The sequence below is a fragment of the Bradysia coprophila genome (assembly GCF_014529535.1).
Source record: "Bradysia coprophila strain Holo2 chromosome X unlocalized genomic scaffold, BU_Bcop_v1 contig_35, whole genome shotgun sequence".
NCBI lineage: Eukaryota > Metazoa > Arthropoda > Insecta > Diptera > Sciaridae > Bradysia > Bradysia coprophila.
This window is the reverse complement of record NW_023503325.1, coordinates 2,795,078-2,812,316: the sequence shown is the minus strand read 5'-3', so window position 1 is coordinate 2,812,316 and position 17,239 is coordinate 2,795,078. Positions and strand designations below refer to the sequence as shown.

The following is a 17,239-nucleotide window of genomic DNA, read 5'->3' as shown; positions in this document are numbered from 1 at the left end:
TATAGCTTTGGGTTTTTATTATTACGTGGATAAGTCCAATCAATTTTTCTTCAAATGTGTTTATGGGAAGACAACAATATAATAACTTAATTTAATAATGGGTTGGTGATGATATAGGTAATTATCGCATCATTAGCTAAATGTGCTTGAGTTGGATAATTACGGCGCGTAAATTGATTTGTTTTATTTTTACCCAATTTCGAATTGAAATGGACGGTAATCAGTGTCAGATAGATAGACATTCATGAAATTGTAATGATTAAGACGTTCAACGAGTTTGAGACATGTTTTACTAACCGAGAAGTTTATTTTTGACAATATTCTTGGAAAGATCAATTAAGAACTATGAGAAATCAATTTGTTTTCCCATTTCGATTCGGCACACGTTCACCTTTATAGTTTGTTTAAACATGATTCGGTAAGAAAATTTTGCATTTAATTTGGTTTAATTGATCAATCCATGGGCTACGGAGTCTTACTGTGACAACGTCCAAACACCCTTAGGTGAAACACAATCTTCATCCTCTTACATTATTCATAAGAACCGAAGAATCACTTTGGTCCATCCGTGTTGGTTTGGAAAACCTAACGAAGAATTTTTCGGAAATGTTTTTCCATCAAGCCATTACCAAAAGGTCTCAGCGTCGCACACATAAACGTTGAACTTTAAAACAAGGAAATAAATAATAAAAGAAACTTTCGTTAATGAATTCTGAATTAACCAACATTTAGTCATGCTCAAAATGCAAACGGTTGATGAAAGATTTTTTCTTTATTTTTATGCAAGAATCGTGAGAGTTATGATCTATTTTAGTTGTTCATTTTCTACGTATAAGATTCTCATAATGTTTATTTAGCTGTAATTGCAATGGGTAATGAATAGTCAATAGTCAGGCGATATCAGCGTAATACAATTAACCAGATGTTTGTTCTATTGCAAGAAAAGAACTTGATAGTTAAGTTAGGCATATGAATGTCTAAAAAATTTATTGTGTTGATTAGTGGCTCAATATTGTTACACAATTGTTCGTGAGTTCTAATAAATCAGACGAAACATTTAACATTTTGAATCTATCCAAACTGTGTCACTGCTCTAAAATAACGTAATTTGCAAGGAACGGCTATCATCGTGTTGAATATAATCACTAAATCTATTACTTCATTTGTTTCAACGTGCATTTCACTATATGCGACTATATATTAACCGGCGGTAATTCTTCATTTTTTTTTGGTCATGGTTTTTTATAACAGATGATCTGCGAAAGTTCTTAGTTTCTATGCTTTGATATTTATTTGTTTACCGAGTGATACGATAACATTTCGGAGGTCGTTGTGTATTGTGTACTGCAAGAAGACTTTTTTTTGAAATAACATTACCACCATTGGAACGTTGTTACAATGAGTTATTTTCTATAAAGTGGAAGAAGAAATTGAAAGTTTCTTATCTTGTTGTCCATTTTGGATGGGAGTAAATTTCCAGTAAATCAATTTCAATATACGAAAACAATGAAACTTGATGAGTTATAATTGTGGAAATTGTTCGAAATTATTTGAAGTTACAAAGCCTACATACAAGGAAAAAAAATAGTTTTCGCCTTTTTTTTAATAGCGTGGGATCAAAGTGAATCAATGGAAGTAAATTAATAAATAAACTATGCTAGTCAATCATCAGACATGCAAAATGCACACTCTTCAAACCGACACATACAATTCATTCTTGTAGACGAACAGTGTTACGTCAAAGTTACATAAATCTATTCCACAACAAATTATATTTCTAATTGATAAGTCGGTGAACGTGTATATACGTAAACGTATATATGTACAATGTATACACAATATTCAGCTGTTATTATGGTAACAAATATAAAAAAAAAGATTCAGCAAGCAGCGAAGGTGCAACAATCTCTGCAGTATATTTACGATGAGATGATTAACCAGTTTTTTATTTCATGAAAAGAGATGTGTATTATGGAGATGTTTTAACATGACTTTCAATGTCAATGCCATCATCTTTCTTCGTTGCAACGGAATATTGATGGTCGGATTTGATGGTGTGCTCTGCTGTGTGGATTTTTTTTTATTACATTTTTTGTTTTGTCGTGTACCATGACACGAGATATACAGATGATGAAAAGTAAATTTCGTTGACTGGTTTTATTTTCCTAAAATATGTGATCCAGTTCATTCTACGTTTCACAATTGAAATGGAAAGTTCTGCAATTAAAACGGATAAACTTGTTTAATTATTACTTGGAATAGGAACGTTTGCTTCGATACAATTACGGCTATTTTGTCACTGTAAAATACACTTTTTATCAATTACATTTGCACGATTTTCTTTGCATAGACAATGGGACCTATGTGAGGACTAAGACTTAAATACTTCTTTATCTTTGTTATAATTAATATAATAGGTATACTCAATGTGATCTATTGTGATTCTCATACATTTGATTCTGCTGGATGCTGTGTCATAATAGAGAAGAAAAATGTTATTAGAAACTTGTAATTTCTGCTGGCATATTGCCAAATAGTGTGAATTATTAACAGTAATTCGAATCATAATAATAATTTGAGTAATTGGATTAATTCTTTAAAAAAAAAAACAATTGAATTTTATGTAAGGTTTTTACCCGCATACAATAAAATTAATAATTCTTTCGGTTTGATACATACAATACTTGTACCGTGTACTCACGAGAATTAAATCTTAAGGTTAACAGATTTTTATTTTATTGAAATCGAGTTACAGGTAAAATTTTGCATGAGCTTGCAAGCAATGTGGCATTATATTTTGTAGAATATTTTACGTCTTAAAATTCAATTCAATTTTGAAATTCAAATTCTAAATAAAATTGAAATTTACTAACGAAATAAATTTATTTGTTGTCGAAGTTCAACTGCAATTACAATCAGGTCACAGGCATTATGTTATAGATATAGAGAACTTCATCCTTCACACTCCGGTATTGCACTCGACTCACAATCTATTAATCGTACATACTTTCACGTAATACATGTTCAAAACGATCGCACAGTTGACGTCAGTAACATTTAGACATGAATTTGCTTCAGATGTTGTTCAACTGGTCCACACTCATACAAACAAAAGTGATGTATAATGAATGAACAAGTTGGAAAACAAGTGAAGCAAATTCATGTCTAAATTTTGCTGACGTCCCATGTATTTGACGTTAACCTTGTCAATAAAAATTCAGATGGATTGTTCGGTCAACATTGTCGCATAAATATGCATTGAAACTAGCCCTGTGCTCTCCAAAATAGTATATTTCGTACCTAGGACTATAAGTGTTTTTTTAGCGTGAGAAAGGTTTCCAGACAGAGCCGAAGGCGAGGGTCTGGAATCGAATACGCTAAAAAAGACTTTTAATCCGTGGTACGAATAATATTTTTCATATTCGATGGAGTTTTGGGTTCTAAGTATGAAAACGTCTATATTTATCCGCTGAATTAGGTGGTCATTGAGTTGTTTGTCTTGTTTGAAAATAACAGCGCCACAATGCTATATCTAGAGTGCAATTCCACGGATTCAGAGAGGGTTCCTTTGTATTTTGCTATTTGACGATAAAAGATGACATATTCGTACCACTAGTGTTAATACCAACCATACCAACACCGCACTACAAGCATAAGTGATATATTGGTATAACAACTGCCACACTAGTTTATTTTGGCGTCCACAAGCTGCCTTACTCTAGGTTTCATTTAGGAATTGCGATTGTTACATTTGTAACTTTGTGGCCAAATCTGCGGTAGAATTGCTCGTTAAAGAAATGTAGAGAAGAAATGCACGCTCAAAAAATTATGATTATCAGACCCTCTCCCCCTGTGTACGACCAAATCTATGAAGCATAAGCTTTTCTTAGATTCCTCCTGCTCATCTATAGAAATTGAATATTTTGTAAGAAAGGAAAAATTCTCAATGTCATTTAATTGGCCTAATTAAAGTCTCTGCTACATTTGAAAAAAAAAAGTAAATCCGGTGAGGTCGAGCTATTTTTGCGTTCCTGCTGCATTTTGTTAAAAGTCAAATCTGGTGAGAGCCTTCTCTTATCGCAATATTTCGTAAAAGGGCAAATCCGGTGAGGTTGAGCTTTTTTAGCTCTGCGACATGAAGATTGAAGTAAAAAAAAGTAAAATCATCCCCGATAGACAAGACGAAAATTTGAAAGTTTCAATTGTCGTCAGTCAACGCACTTCAAGGAGGAGTAGACTCTAAAATTTAGAGTTTAAATAGAGTACTAAAACTGGATAGTGTATCATATGAACGAAAAACACTGAAAACACTGAAGAAGTGCGTCATTACGAAGTACCATAGGCTACAAGCAGTAAAATTGTGAGCCTGATTTTAGTGAAACCGTTCAAAAAAACGTAAATATTGTTGAAATGAATAACAGCCACATATCTTATCAAACACTTGTGAAGCTCCTTAACCTAACAGTGTCGATACACCACATTGGAATGATTGGTATCGATGCTGTTACCTGAACTATTTCTCCAGCATTTTATTATGTAAAACAAAACGAAATCATTCGTTATAGCTGGACATCTACGCATTTGCTGTTGCACCTTCATTTTCAGCACAAAAACTTAAATTACATAAGCTTTATATATCAAGGTACATAGATTTGAATTTTTTGGCATAATGTAATCGGGTATAATTTCGACTTTCTTACTTGTTGCATGCAAGTGTAACAAAGAGACAGAAAAAATGGTAAATAAAAAAGAAAAATCGAAATGCTATGCACGTATGTACCTTAGTAGATGATAGTTTTCTCTTGTTATTTACTCTTGATTTAATCAATAAAAATTTATGAAGTTCATGCTCATTATACAATAGCAGTTTTTTTTTGTTCAATTTGCTAAAACAAAAGCGAAAAAAAAACTTTTACTTGCATTATTTTCAAATGAAACCCGTTTATCGATCAATCGTTGCCAATCATTCAAGCCATTTTATGTATGGTATATTGTTATTGACTTTGACACAGATTTTGTGTTTTTATTCCTCTTTCATTCTGATATTATACCGATGCAAGACAATCAGTTTATTTATGGTTATTAAATAATAATGACCACTCATTGGTATAAATCTAAAAATCGTGAAAAAGAAAATGCTTTATTTATAGCTAATTGTCTCTTTTCAACAATAAGTACACTCTGGCTGAATTACGTTCTTTACATTCTTACCGCTAAAATGGCACAATAGCTTATTTTGATGGCTCAATCAATTATACTTGAATTTCTGTTTAGATATCAGCAATTCGCTGGACATATGTTACATGCACTTCTATGTGTCCATTTTAAAAACCATTTGCATTAAATACATTTACCAATTATTTATTGAACTTAAACTGTTCAACGAATATTATTTACTCTTATGTCCAACGAGTGAATTTACTTGAGAAGGTATTGTTCAACAAAACCTTTTATTGTCATATTGTAGTTCAGTCATTTGTCTGGTATACAATACAATTTATCCGGGGCAATATTTTTATTTATTCACTTCAACAAAAATGAATTCATTGTTGCTGGGACTGATTGAATTAATAAGAAAAAAAAACATTTAATTACAGAAATGCCAATTTTGAATAAATCCAGCATTCATGTAACTAACCTTCGAACTAATATACATATCTGACAAGACATTCTCTTCTCACTTTCTTACATCATAAAATGTAATCTGGAAAAATTATTTCGCTGATTAGTCTTTCTGAAGCAAGACATTCGACCAATGTTTTGATCTGAGAGATCAACGCCTTTCGACGTTTTGCATTAATATACAGTTCAAAAACATCATTTCTCGTCAGGCCATGACGACAGTGGTACTTGATACAACGCTCACTATATGACTTTACTTACAAACATTTCTAGCGAATCATAGTTAAAATGAAATTTCAACTCAACACTAAAATTGCTGACTCGTGGCATGGCGGGTCTGCGATGAAGCTATTATATGTAGATAAAAATGAAGATATACATTGCACTTCGTATCTACATCTATTTTCAGGTGATATGCCTTCACTATGGTAAAGTAACAATGAAATGTCGGTGATGTTGTCTCTTAAAAAAAAGAGCGCTGACATTAGTGATTTTATGACGAAATGTACTACAAATGTAGTAGAATTATACAAAAGTTTATTACAGTTGAGCTTTAGTTACAAAACAGCATTTCCCTATACGTATGTGTCAACCCGTTGCTAGTCTTTTTGTTTCCCTGCGAGTAATATATCTTTTGTTCAATTGTGGATTTTGATCATTTTCTCTTGGTATTAGTCTATTATCTGAAAAGCGTAAGCTCGAGCTTATACACTTTTAGAAACAGCAAGCTTATTGCCACATAATCATTAAATCTGTTTCTTCTATTGTCCAAGGTATTGCACACTGTTTGATACAAAATCTTTTACTTCATTTGTTTCGACCCACTTTTCACATTATACATAAGATATGTTAGCGTTTATTTTTGGCATTTCCGTTGATAACTCATGATTTTGCGAAGTTACCTTAAGGTCAAGTTGATCTCCGATTGCAAGTAGCTGCGGAATATTTCCTTACGTTTTATCTGTTTTGAGATTCACCGCTATAGTATTTACCAACAGTTAATATCGCTTTTACCATTGAAATCACTGCATAATTTCGGTTTTCACAAACTTTCCACTAGTTTGATGGCACAATGTCCATGTCATTCAGTTTTGAAGTGAACTAACAATAACAATTTGTGAAATATTCTGTTCTACGATGTTGTTGCTGTGTTTGCTATTTGGAGCATGGCTTGTATATTTTGACGAAATATTTCGACAAGAAGGCAAGCTCATAAAATGAGGAGACATTATTCTGAAAGTACATTAGATCTCTATCTAACATCGAAAAATGAATTGCCAATGTCATATTTAATGAACGTACCACCTCCTTTTGTAATATGTACGACATTTTCAATGGATTTCGTTGCACAATTTTGTGTTGTACAGCAAGTCAAATTTCAAATTTATTATAATTGTGATATGTACTTGGGATGCATAGACAAAGTGTGAAAATTACAGATTCCACTCCACTCCTAATAGGTAGGTAAACTTAAAACATTACAACTATATGTACAAAACACTGATATAAATATATCATTCATGTACGTAAGATATACGAACAGAAGTCGGAAATATCAATATGGTAATGGTGCAGCCGTCGAGGGGTGACGCACTTCCATTTAATCCATTTAATCCATTAAATCCATTTAATCCATTTAATCCATTTAATCCAAAAAATTTTTTTTAGTTTTACCGAAATAATTAGGCTACCGACCTGAAAAATTTGTAAAGTAATTGCGAAAAATAGATTTGCACGATCCCCAGCTCGTTTAAGTACTCGTGAGGTATAGGAAAAATTTTTTTGTGAAAAATGGTATTAAATTTATTTAATCCATTTAATCCATTTAATCCACTTTACACCAAAAACTCATAAAAGTGGATTTTTTCGCTTTTTAACATTGTAGTATGAGTTGTAGTACGTTATTCGATCAAAATCAACAATTTTTAAGACTTTTACAGTATTTGGTAAAATGAACTTTTTTCCTATTTAATCCATTTAATCCAATTTTTATTCCATTTAATCCATTAAATCCATTAAATCCATTTAATCCATTTAATCCATTTAATCCATTTAATACCATTTAATCCATTTAATCCATTTAATCTAGAAGTGAGTTACCCCTCGGCAGCCGTGCACTTCATGAAGACTCATAAATAAAAATTTCTATTCAATTCAAAGAATCGCACAAAACTCGAAAAAATTTGCGTTTTTTGTGGGATGGTAGTTTTGTCTCCATCAACTTGAGCTGTGCGTCTAGAAAATTAAAATTGCGAAAATGATATTGATATACTCTGAATAGCCAGTGAGATATACGTTGAATCAAGAATTTGTGAGCCTCAAATTCACACAACAGAGGCATTTAAGATGTAATTGTTAGAGAATGTACCCTTCAACTGACTGCGCCTACAATGTTTCTTTGTTGAGACGGTCTGACCTTTCTCGACAAGATATTGTGGTAGAGTGAATACCATCATCAGTAAGTTACAGTCTCCACACAACCCATTTTTAGTGCAACATTTTTAAATTTGAATCACAATAAACGGATTTAGCTGGCTTTACTTTCGTATCGATCGATAGTTCTCGTCTTCAAACTACTTGTAGACAAGATACCAAGATATTTGCACGACAACTTTCAAATATATGGACGGTCCAGTTCACACCTCGAGTCAATACAACAAGTCGGTCTTCGTAATCGTGGTGTCGACGTCAAGGTGGATGGTCTAGTGGCACTGACCATACCGTTAGCACTGTTTGAGTATGCAAGCATTTATTGGTCGTTAGTTTTGTTGAGGAAATCATATGTTGTCTTTTAGTCGTTCTTGCGTACGTAAACTCCGTCGTTTTCGTAATCTTTTTCGTTTTATTAATTTATCTTTCTTTCTTTTACTTTATTCTTCTGTTTTTCTTTTTCGATGATTGGGGCTCTTGTCGTTTATTACTTTGTTTTGTTTAATTTGTTTTTCTTTGTATTTTTTTATAAGTTCTTATACTTATACGTCACTAGACCACGACACTCTTTAATCCAATATATTCGTTGGATATCATCGCGATTTCGTATTTCTAATAAATATTTTCAAAAACACCAAGAATTTGTCTCTTATTCTAAACCAACTCCAAATTCACATTGCATAGTCTGCAGTAGGTAGGTAGGTCAAAAAACTATTGATTAATGAAAACTGAACAATGAGCAACTCATATTCTAGCAAAACTGCGTTTTGTTGATCTTCTAGACGTTCGTGTTAAAATTCAACGAAACATAATGCCGGCAAGGAAAACGAAGTTGATTTTTTTACGTTCCGAAAAGTAAAAGTGCAATTTTCCAACATTTTACCAATTTGTAAATTCAAACCTAAAACGTATTTCTCTTCAATGTTACTTAATTACATTTAATTCGATAATATTACCACTTTTGTTTACGTTTCTTCAATTATCTTCACATATTTTATGACTGCATTTTCTTAACTAGACACAAAAGCGTGTGCAATGCATCGATTGTCTGTCTATATTATACATATATATAAATGTTAATGAAAATTTCTATTAATTTTTTGTTCGCTCGCATTCTCACACAACTTTTTTGTTGCTTTATGTTAAGTGAGAAGTGATTCGGTTTCAGCTGGATAGGTTTTATGTATGCATGTAATCCGCAAAAAATAGAAAGATTAGTTACAGTTTTGTATATACATACATACCATTCGATAAATTCATTTTTAATGGCCAAGTTCATTATTAAATAATAATCGAAAAAAAATCGTGCAAAGAGATGGTGTCGGAACCTTTTTTTTAGAATTGTTAGTGGCTAGTTTGAAAGACTATAATAATCGCAATTTAAACGGCGGGTAAGACAACAATGTCATTAGAAATTTAACTGCACCACACTAGAAAAACTAGCGATAGCATCAAATGCATGGCCTATGCATTTGAAGAATCGTTGGAACTATTTTTGGAAAAACATTTTCTTACATTTTTTTGTTTGTTTTTTTTTTTTGTTTATTTTTACATTATTCTTTTATCACATTTTACATAAATACATTGTTTTCTAAGTTAATATCACCGAAAGTATCACGGATGCTGCAGGAGTTGCCCCTCTGAATCGCTATTGAAATGCGCTGCAAGAGGAAATCGAGCGATCTATTCTCGCCTGTCTTCTTCTTCATAAGGTTATCCAACTTCTTGAGGAAAATTTGTGTTTCGGGCCCAACGGCGCCAAAAGTTTCGAAAGCTAGTGCCGTGAACTCGTAGTGTTGTTTGAGGTCTAAGTAATTATTGTGCTTAGCTCGCTCAGCTTGGTCAGCCGCAGATCCACATTGCGCCGATGTCAGGTTCAAATAAGAAGAAGCGGTTTCCTAGATTGAACACATTTTCCTTGATTTTGCCAAAATATGTTTGGAAAGGTGTAAGAAATGTTTTCCCAAAAATAGTTCCTAAAGAGCAGTCAATCTACTACAATCGACGCATTTCTTTACAAACTCAATGAAATGCATGCAGCAGAAGGAATAGATTCATATATACTGTGATACCCCAGAGACATTCCATGAAGTACATATTCATTTTTGACACCATCTTCCCCCGGTCCGTTTGCGTTTGTCCATATAAAAAGGTTCTAAGCGGTTACCTTATCGTAAATTTTCTTTTCCGAATGACATATTTATAGTATATCACTTCCGAGGTTCCAAGTTGTGTATTTGATAAGTGGGGTGACCCGAAGGGGAGAGCTGTATTCCCCACTTGTCAAATAACAACTTGGAACCTCGTAAGTACAATGCTTCACGTGATTAGGCAATGTAAATGAAAATGAAACATGCCGTAACACGTAAAGATTATTTAGGGCGAACAGATAGACTTCAATCGAAAGTGAATGCCACTAACATCTCACAGAGTCTGTGACACAGACTGCAGGCACATCAACTGTCGGATCTATGACTTCATTTCAATTAAGTTTTTTGAAAAGATTGATTTCAAGTCTTTTATTTCCTTTTTTAGCGTGCTTTTTGTAAGTAATATAAGACCTATATGATCAGAGCTGGTCGTTTATTACTGAATTCAATTTCGACAACAGATGTTAGCCCTTACCTAGAATATGATTTCCTTCAAACAGAGTAGATTAGCGCTGATAATTATGATATAGAGAAAGCACGACCGAGTAAAGTTTATTTTACTCTGCCGTGAGAGAAAGACCTGTTTCGATATTGTCGTAACTCCTTCGTCTCCTATAGTTCTTTACTCTTTTAGATAATGATATTCAAATAATTTTTAATTAACTAAATACTCGCATTGTGAGGGATGGGAAACCATACTATGTTGCTCAATTTTAATTTTGCAACAATTCAATTATGAAAACCGAGCACGACTGACATTACCAGTTACGATAGCTGTTGACTTTTATTAATTATATTTACAGATGCACATAAATTAAATCTTCATTTCACAGATCATGATTCTGTTCGATTTCCAGCAGACAGCAGTTCAATTATTTATACCATTACAGCCAGCAAATTCATTCTTTATTGTACGGGGCAAAAAATCACATAACACAAAAACGATTAATAAACAAAAGTAACGAGCAAAGATCTATACGTAACAAAATGTATACAGTAATTGGCAGAGCAGTGGCTGCTATTACTCAATAACTTTCTTAAACTTGAAAAGAAATTTTCGCACAACAAAACTCACTCAATAAATCCACCGTTTGAATATTGACGGAAATTTCAATTGAATTTAAATTGATTGAACGAATCCAACTGGCCAATGCGTGTGCCTCTATTAACTATTCAAAAAATGCTTACCGGTAGTAGTTTTTGATTGATATGGATTAAATTAGGTTTAACGATGCCTTTACAATGTCTAATGGGTTTGCTCGGTGTATATGACATGCTAATGTTACACAATGTATCGTTGGTGATTTATTATCGTCTTGTGTCGTTCCCATGATATATCCAAATATTACCGCGGTATGTAAGAAAAAAAAAATCGTTAGCTAAAACACATGGAACTGTTTCGTGTAATTGAGTGTTTATGTTAGAATCTATTTTACACAGCATGGTAACTGATTCGGTTATTTTTATGTGACATAATCTAATCGCTAGATCAATTAACATGAAACAAGAATAATATTTATGTTCTAAGCAAACCGAAAACATGTTAAAGGTAAATTGCAATGTGCTACACAACTTCATGAAAAATGAAAGAAAATTGTAGAAGGTCATTATCAAGAAACAATTTTAACTGGAAAAAAATTCGATCGATTTTTTGTTTCCTTCGTGAAGGTTGTTCAATCAAGCTTTAATCAGACAATATGCGTGTGTGTGTCCAACTATATATTTGATTAAAGAAAATTCATTTCTTGAAATTTTAACATGTCACTTGGTCTTAAAAAAATGTATATTTTAGTCACAGAATAAGAGCAAGGTCATTAAATAGTTATATCCTTCCAACACATTCAAAATTGTTTCTTTACGCTGGTTACATGACTCGGTAAATTGGAATTAAAGATTATTATTGTTTGCTTAAGTTCTAGAAATCAATCTGTTCATGAAAAACTGCTAAGATATTCTCAGCCTAATTCAAATTCACTTTACATTGTCACAAAATGATCATATTCACATTCTAAACGACAATCATTTAATCAGTACAGTTATCTGGTTTATTACGTCCTTCAAATTATCTTCAACCAATTGCAACAAAAGTTCTTATTTCTTGATCTTCCACATGGATTTTGCTATGTACATTTTGAGATGACATCTACCGACTTTGGTAAATTTTCAGCATCTAGCACGAGTAGGTCAGAGCATGGAAATCAACGCACTATTGAGTATTGCTAATAGCTTAGTATTTAATAACTATTAGCTAATAGTTTAGTATTTAATATATTTTTTGTTAGATTCATTGTCGTGAGATATCCCAATGGCATGGGCTCAAATACGATGAGGTCTATTCGCGAAATTTTCTGAAAAATTGATCGAAAAATTATCGGTGAATTTTGCAGTAATTTCGACCACTGAAACGTATTTTTCATTTGGGCCACTGCGACATAATGCCTCACGACAATGCCTCAACCAAAAGATATTACTAAACAGTTGACAATTATATTAGCAATAGTGCATTAATTCACATGCTCTGACCTGGAGGAGCTTTTTACCGAAAGCAATATTACTACCATCTCTATGGACAGTATAGACAGGAAGAAACGGGAAATGATAAAGAAAAGACGTCTCCTTTCCTTTCAACTTATTTAAGTAAAAAATAAAAATAAAAAATAGCTCCCTCAATTATGGCTACTTTCTGACAAAACGAAGTGAACGCACACACAATTTTACATTTGCAAGTAAATGCCCAAAGAAATCGCAATAATTCGTAATAATTAAACAATCAGCGACTTCGTCTTTGGGCATTGAAAAGATTAACTAATTTGACGAATTTGAATAATCAATTCAATTTTTTATGTCTTTTTCTTTTGAATTCCCGCACCTTCCAGAAAAAAAACCGCAACCGCTAACGAAAGTCGTCACTATCGAAAAGAAATTACACAGTTGCCCTCAAAAGAATGCAAGTTTGTTCTCAGAGTCAGTGGTTTATAACAGCTTCTACCGAGCGAATATTTCCCGATACTTTTATCGGGATTTTCCGCTACTTATTGTTTTTATGGAGGAAAAATGGTGAGAATGAGACGTCTTATTTCAATACAAGGCCAATTTTTAGAAATTTAATTCCTAAAATTTCTCAACATAATTAGGAATATTAAGGAATTTTGTAAGAATCTTGGAACTAGATTCCTGTAACAATATCCTTTGCCATAGTATGGGAAAAAGTTTGAACCGGATCAATATTTCTCCTTGACGATTTTCTTGCAGAACCTGATTCATTAAACACATTTATTATTATCACTACACCTACTAAATGAAAATAATTTACTTCCGGTATAGTTCACGTACACGTATTTTTGAAATAAACCTTTTTTTCAACTTCTTTTTAGTTATTTTTCCTTGAAAAAGTCCGCTTACCACCTGTTGCTCTGCACTACAACAGATGTTGAAAAGACCAAATTATTGTTAATTATTATTTTACATTAAATCGGTTCTTAACCTGAATCAATTCACATAAAAATATTGCAGTTACAGCATTTTATGGCTGGTGGAAGCTGTGACTCAATAATTTACTAAAATCCAAATTAGATCACGTTTTCATTCAAATGCTCTAGCTGAATTAATGAGTGAGAACATTAAAAGACAAACACTGTTTCGTGTAATCGGATTTTTTTTTAAATTTATTTATTCGACCACCCACAGCTTTTTGCTAATCGTGACGCTGTGAACTCTGTTAAAATTAATAAATTCTGAGCTTTCAGAAAATTAAAAGTTTTCGAACGATGTCAGTTACTGCGTACCGGAAAAATTATCCAAAGCAAATGGAATCAAAGTAACGACTCAATACCACCCAACAGCAGTACATTAATATTCGTAAATTAACGCCAAAAGGGCAAACCCAATGTAACACTCTTGGGTTTGATTATCTAAATTACATCAAATTAAACAAATCCGTAAACTAAGTATCCAACTAACAAAGAAAATCTAAATTGACGTGTTCGCTCATTGTGCGACCGACTAAAACCACCGCAGCTCAATAAATTAATTTTAGTAAAGTTTCGATTCGGGTGTATGTACAAGATTCGATCGTGAATAATGATTTCAAATAAGGTCAAACTTTGCATGATTGCTGCTATGCTATTTCTTCACCTCAAGCTGATTGTGTTCCGTAGGTCAGTGCCTCTTGGTACCGCATAGTGTGGATAAAATGAAAATATACTCTGAAGTTACAATTATTATTGTATTAAATAAATCGAATTGCCGCGCCTATGCATTACACAGTTAGCCAAGGTATTGACACATCACGTTTGGAAACATTAACAGAATGAAAATGATATAATGTTAATAGTTCTTTCACATTGCTAATCATTATTATGTTTTATGTTGGCCGGCCAAGAGCCATCGTTATAGACCGACTTAGTTCCATTATTTACACTCTTTTATACTCTAGTGGTTCTATTCAACATTCGAGAAAATAGATTTCATTACAACAAATGTTGGTACATAAATCTGGGACATAAAACGTTAAAGCACAAAACTGAGTTGATCGGTATTCGTACACTTTAACCTGTTATCTGATCTATTACTTCTATCTGTTGATTTCAAATCTTGTACTTCCATTTTTTAACATGCATTTTACTGTATATTATCGATAACAGATGAATGACCGACCGTATGTGACAGGTTAATGAAATATTTGTAAATTTTCGCCACCAGTTCTTCAACGATTAGCTTGTCGGGTGTTTTGACAAACATAGACTGATTTGATGCACCAATCGAGAAATTTCGTCTTCTCATTCTTTGTACTACTGTTCTGCCGTTGTTAAATATAATTCTTGATCGCTTAGATCATTTATGATGATTTCATAATTGTCGTATTCGTTGGTGACATGAATTGCGCAAGAACTTGCATCCGAATCGAGTGGAGCAAACTATGTCCCATATACTTCCATAGGCGTCTATTAACTCATCCATTAGCGTACTATTTCCTTCTATTGGTCACAAATATCAAATATAGCAAATTTCCCCATATTTACCAACGTAGTTTCCCCCTCGATTCGAATTTATTACACTTCCCATATTCAATACAATAAATTCAATTATTTTTTTCTCAGACCATTTTCTCCGCAGACATTTCGAGCGATATAAATGTTAATTAATTACAATTAAAATTGAACAGCATTCCGCGTTATCAATCGTCCACCGTATAGAATGATTGCCATTTGACAATCAATCAGTACACTTCTCTAAAAGGCATAACACGTTATCGGCACACATACACCAGATATCGCTTTCAGCTAAATAATAATCGGCCGCATGTTTCGTTCAATTAACTTTTGACTCACATTTTATTTTCTTTAAATTTGCTCGTTTCGTAATCTTAAAAAAGCTGTAAACCACGGCGTATTAATGAGAATTCTATAATAATATGGAGAACTTTAGTTCACACGAAAATCAATGATTGCACCTCATATTAAACATAAAAAAAAATCAAGAAAAAAAACCCAACCACAAAATCCAAATTAATTAAATTTTTATTTAGCAACACAGCGCCGGTATGGGTTTTTTCTTCAATTGCATCCGTTGCTAAACTCTGTCATGTTACCTTTGTGTCATGTTATTATAATGCATTTAATCTGCAAATAAAATTCAACACCAACGTATGTATCATGTCTAATGCCATTTAAGGTTAAATTATAATAAAAACATAATTCTTTTTCTTTCGCTTTATCTAAATTAAAACGTAACACAATCTTAAAATATTTCTCTTTTTTTATATTAAGTTAATGTTCGCTAAATTATGTACAATTTATTAAATTATTATTGAATAATGCACCAAAGTCGCATAAAATGCAGTCTGAAGAAAAAAACAATTCGGTTGCAACAGACCAACTTCATGTTCTTTTTTATAACTTTGTTCGAAATAAAAAATAAATATTTATACCTGTTCACAGTTCATTCATTTTTCTGCGCTTTTTTCATTTCGATTGAATAAGATTTTAATTTCTGGAAAACTACTTTACATTTTAATAATACACAGCAATAATACTCACTCTTTTAGCTACATAATGCGCATGCATATTGTTATCATTATGTATTTATGACTTTAAAATTAAAATTTGAATGCGCAAACTTTGCTTTCCGTAGTGACGGACGCTATTATTTTGTTAGCTAATAACTGCATATTTATGTAAAAAAAATGTCTCAACTTTGGTTGTATACTGTAAAGAAAGCTGAAATTGTCATATGATTGTCATTAACTTTTCTTTTCATTTTTTCTTGTTTTTAATAGATCAGTGTCAAATAACTGTTCTTCTCTCAAAATAGTGTCAAATGAGTTGTCAATTTCACAAAGCTAACCTCAAACAATGACAGCTCCATATAAATTTTTGTAACATTTTGGTTAGCTTTGTGAAAATGACAGCTCATTTGACATCTCAAACGACATTGACAATGATCTATTACATCTATTTTCACAACGACGGCGAGAAAATAGTAATTTCTGAAAATTAGCTTCGAAAATTGAACTCTTTTAGTGACGTATGAGAATGGTCTTTTTCACTGTTCCACTGGAGACTTTACTGGTTGAAGTACATGCAGAAACCAATAAATTGATCGATAAAAAGGAGGAATTTTTATGAATCTCGCTTCGCTCGTTTGATAACTATTGACAAAAACAACCCGATTTCGCAACTTGTTGCAGAAACAACTATTTCTTACCTCAGTTAAACCTGAGCCGCTGTTGTGAAAAGCGTTGGGTTCAACTTGGGGAAAAAAATAAAAAATCGTATTTTCTCTGAGACAACACCCTCGAAATGAAATTTCAAATTTTTCTCCCTCGGTGAACAAATAACTACTTCACATTTATCTCCTTTTGAATCTATCAAAGTTCCAAAAACACACGTTGTATACAATTGAGATTCTTTGCAAGAAATAATTCACATATCTCAACACTTCAGGCACTCCATCCTCATTAATTTTCCTAACTGATTAAAAAAATATTTCATATCGGGACCAACGCACTTCAAGCATGAGTGGTACTTTAAATAGGG

The 17,239-nt window shown here is 32.5% G+C and overlaps 1 protein-coding gene across 1 annotated transcript in view; it reads left to right on the top strand.

Annotated features, from left to right (window-relative positions):
* Positions 1-17,239, top strand: part of LOC119069548 (peroxidase) — a 28,999-nt gene that overhangs the window by 2,313 nt on the left and 9,447 nt on the right. The gene's annotated exons all lie outside the window — the stretch shown is intronic.